The sequence below is a fragment of the Pteropus medius genome, unplaced genomic scaffold, assembly GCF_902729225.1.
Source record: "Pteropus medius unplaced genomic scaffold, Ma_sr-lr_union100, whole genome shotgun sequence".
Classification (NCBI taxonomy): domain Eukaryota; kingdom Metazoa; phylum Chordata; class Mammalia; order Chiroptera; family Pteropodidae; genus Pteropus; species Pteropus medius.
Window position 1 is genome coordinate 6,881,427 of NW_024354503.1, and position 4,845 is coordinate 6,886,271.

General features: G+C 37.0%; 1 pseudogene; it reads left to right on the forward strand.

The window, feature by feature from the left end:
* The first annotated feature begins 3,063 nt into the window (after window positions 1-3,063).
* On the forward strand, window positions 3,064-3,182 carry LOC120596487 (uncharacterized; annotated as a pseudogene).
* Window positions 3,183-4,845: the final 1,663 nt, after the last annotated feature.

The window sequence follows — 4,845 nt, forward strand, 5'->3', positions numbered from 1 at the left end:
TTTTTAAACTTACTCAGCAGTATATGTTTTAAAGATGCTTTCATGTTACTTTGTTAAATCTAATTCTTTGTTTCTAACTGTGTCAAAGCATCTCATAGTGTGCTTCCATGATGATAGAAGCTGTATTGCCTCCAATTTTCTGTGAAGCTCTCAAGGGCTTAGGTGAGACTTTCTTCGGCATAGACAACAATTGCTCACAGCAATTTGATTACATATTGCCTAATTGCTTTCCTGAGTGATGTGCTTTTCAATTTTGTGTCTGTCTAGATTATATGTTTCTTGAAGGCAGAGTGTCTTACTCATTTTTGTGTCCCCACTGCCTAGCTCAATGCAGAGAAAGTAATGAGTGCATATTTATTGCATAAATGAGAGGGACCAAGATAAGCCAGTCTATTTCATTTCCAAAGGCAAATAGCATGGTGAGATATAAACAGGATCCATATCACATCAGTTTACCTACAGGGAGAGTCCTCTTTCAGTTTAGCAGTTGTGGGAAGCGGGGGAGAACAACCACTGTTTAAAAGCTGCCAAAGTTTAGGGACTCTGTGTCCTGTCTTTGAACTGCTGTTTCCGCAGAGGAGTGGAAGTGCTTTGCATTATTCTGAGTAAAAAGGCCACGCTCTGTGAGGCTTCCCATAATTGTTCCGAGAGCCAGCAAACTGGACTTCCAACATCACTTCTCCCAGAAGTCGACATCATTTCCTCTCTCACCCTAGCTTCCAGTTAAAAAAAAAAAAAAAGAAAAAGAAAAAGTTCCTGTTTGTGATGAACGGAGGTCAGATTTCTCCATGGGAATGTTTGTAAAGAATTAACATCCTTCTCCAGACAATGACACAGTGTCATGGAGCACGTTTTACCTTCCACTTAGGGTTCCTGTGTGAAAATGTGCACAGCCTAGGATATTCATTAGGAAATGAAAGACTTATGGCAACTCAGAGGTCAATGCCAGATCAATTGAAAGATGACCGTTGGTAGCTGTTTAAAATAAAATGACACAGGTTCCTGGCATGAAGTCAAGGCTGCAGTAATGAGTAGTGTTTTCAAGCTAAGTGTTTTCAAGCATTAATCTATGCGCCTAAGTGATCCAGTTCAAAACATATATGTATTTTTTCAATTATCTGTGCCTAGAAAAATTAGACAAAAATCTAAATAATAAAATCCATCATCTGTTGTAATGTCTACATTTTAAATTTCCTACCTTACTTATTACCTATGAGAGGGATTAGGTCAAACTAAATATCCAACCAAGAGTTTTGCACTAATTTTCAAATTACTGTGATCTCCAGGAAAGCCCAGTAAAAGATGTGGAATTTTAGTTTTCCCATGAGTCCCAGCAGGATATTTTTTTTCCAGGAAGAGTGTTATAACACATAGCAAAAGCGAAAATATACTTGGAGAATTCTATGTCACAATAAGCACAATTAACAGTACAAACAAAAGATGGCTTTCCCAAAATATGTAATCATATTCTCTACAACTTTCTCTTAACAAGGTTAGCTTACTGACTGATCAAAATATGCATTAACAAGAAATATCTCAAAAATTCTTTCAGAAAAATCATTGATCTCTGAAGTTGTGATTAGTCATCATATATTATTTGGTATCAGAGGGAGTTGCATCAATGTTAAAGTCAATGGCTAGTACTTACTGAATGAATAGACATAGTTCTAATAGACAGTTTGCGTGGGCTGATTCATTTAATCCTCCCAAAAACCCTATCAAGTAGCTACTAACATTATATTTGTTTTATAGATGAGGAATATGAGGCACAGCAAAGATAATAATATGTTCAAGGTTTACAATTAAGAGGGTACTGAGCTAGAATTCAACTCAGTCATTTAGCTCCAGAGTCCACATGCTTATCCGTAATAGCATGATGAATGCATATCAAAAACAATATTAAATTTTGAGAAATTTCCCTTCCCCCTTTCTCCCTTCTTCCTTTCCCACTTTTTCCCTTCTCCCTTCTTCCTTTTTTTTTTTCCATTAAATATAATTTAAACATCTAATAAGTGTCAGACACTCCTAGTACTAGGAATTCTAAGGTAAATGAAATGTAACCTCTAATTATCAAAGTATTCAAGACTCAGTGAGATACACAGATACACATGTAAGCAAAGGTACAACGCTTCAATATCCACCAAATGGGGCACCATGAAAGAACCCAGTTGGTTCAAGGAACCTGGGAGAGGGATTCCAGAGACAATACTTAACCTGGACGCAAAGACTAAATACTAAGTATAGAATCGAAGAAACAGAATATTGTCAATAGAAGGACCAGCTTGTGTAAAGTCCAAGAAGTTTAAAATTTCATGGAACTTCTCAAATACTTTGATGTGGCTTCAGTACACACAGCTGGAGGATGAGAATAGATAAGTGATAGCTATACATGCAATAGATTTGTGGTTTCTCTTTGGTCACTTGATAATTATCAAATTGCAATATTATAAAACTACTGTATGTGTTTCTTTATAATTTAGATAATAAATAATCTATGAAAAAAGAAATCAATTCTGCTTAAGACTCCAGTCAGCTTTGTGCCAACATTTGCATTTGTGGTCCTCATAGTAACTCTTTGAAGTATAGAGGGTGAATAATACCACTATTGCTATTTTACAATTCAATATAAAGAGGTTTAGGGAGATAAGATGGCTTGGCAAAACTGACATTAGTGCTAAATGAGAGCACCAACATTTTGACTCTTGATCTAGTTCTGTTTCTTGTCATCACAATCTGTGGCTGGACCAATGCTTTGTACCAAATCTTACCAACACATTAAGGTTGGCAGAAAAGAAAAATAACAGAAGTGTGGGTCTCTGATGCATAAATGAACCATTATATCAGTTCTACACTATTTCTAGATTTCTTGTTATGTGATAAAAACATATTTGTTTTAAAATGACAAAGCAAAATACGAAATAGCCAATAGTCAATTAAAATTGAGATTTTACTTCATTTCGGGTAATATTATCTTAACATTTCTGTGGTAATGGTATTTTTTTTTTCTGATCGTTATCTGACAAAATATTTTTATTAGCTATTTGTGTTAAGAAAAATACTTCAGTCTATGGCCATGCTACCCTAAACATACCCGATCCCATCTGATCTCGCAAGCTAAGCAGGGTCAAGCCTGGTTAGTACTTGGATGGGAGACCACCTAGGAAGACCAGGTGCTGTAGGCGTAAAAAAAAAAAAAATACTTCAAATTAACAAATTTGGAGATCTAATGTACAGCATAGTGATTATATCTAATAATACTGCATAATTTACTTAAATGTTGCTAAAAGAAAAGACTTTAAATGTTCTGACTACAAAAAATAAATGATAATTATGTGACAAGATAGAGATGGTGGTGATGTTATGGTGGTAATCATTTTGTAATATGTAAATGTATCTAATTAACACATTATACACCTTAAACTTATACGATGCCTTGTGCCAATTGTATCTCAATTAAGATAAAAGAAAAAGAAATATTCTTCATAAAAAAGACAGTACAAAGGACATATCTCTTGGGAGATGTTGTAGTTCAGGCTGCCATAACAGAATACTATAGACTGGGTGGCTTAAACGACAGAAATTTATTTCTCAAATTCTAGAGGCTGAGAAGTTCAAGATCAAGACACAAGCAAAATAGGCTTCATCCTAAGGGCCCTTATCTTGGCTTGTAGATGGCCATCACCTCTTTGTGTATTCACGTGACCTCCACTTTGTGCTCACTCAGAGAGAGGGAGCAAGCTCTATGATGTATCTTCTAAGGGCACTAATCCTGTCATGAGGGCCCCACCCTCATGACTTCATTTAACCCTAATTACATCTGAAAGGCCCCATAAATGCCAACACATTGTAGGTTAAAACTTCAACATATAAATTTGGCGGGGGGCGGGGGGGCACAATATTCAGTTCATACAAGAAAAAATTCTGCATAAGTCTTTTGCATTTCTGCAAGTTTTGTGAGCAGAGACACTGACAGTTTCCCCCACCCCAGGCTATCTTTTCAAAGTAGTTGCAAAGCAAATAGCTTTAGAAGACAGAAATAGTGTATCATTCTAGAAAAGAAGGCAGTTTTACTTACTGTGCGGTTTAATAAGGATAAAGCTCTCTCTGAGGCAGATTTACTTGCAGGCTGTTATAAAAGATCGGCATTTCCTTCCTGTAACAGTACCCAGTGCATACTTATTTAAGTATGATTCCCAGGTTTTTGCCTGAACAATGAACTGAGAAGTGGTGCCTCTGACTACCATATGGAAGAAAGGAAGAAGAATCAGTTTTGTGGGGAAAATCATGAGTCATTTTTGCCACATAAAGTTGAATTTCCTATAATATATTGAAGTAGAAATATTGAGAGGGTAGGTTCTGGAGTATGAGGAAGAGGAAGGGTCTAGGTAGTGTTCTGATGATCCATTGCTGAGTAATAAAGTTCCCAAAACTTAATGACTTAAAACAACAGCACTGTGTGTTTTGTTTCAAACCTGCAACCTGAGCAGGGCTTGATGAGTAGGGCTTGTTTCTGCCTCATTTGGCATCAGCTGGGGCAGCTGGAAGGCTGCAGGCTGGAATCATCTAAAATCTTAGTTACTCCCATGTCTGGTGGTTGATGATAATGGCCATCAGCCATCTGTGGAGACTGGGCCAGAACTCCTACACATGGCCTATCCATGTGGCTGCCTGACTTCTGTGCAACCTGGTGCCTCGGTTCCAAGGGTGTACATCCCAAGAGAGATGTAGAACCAGGGTAAAGCTGTGTCATCTTTCCTAACGTTTTCTCAGGAATCCCACAGCTTTGCTTTTGTCTCTGCATTTATTAGAAGTGAGTCATTAGGTTTGCTTCATTTTCAAAGAGAG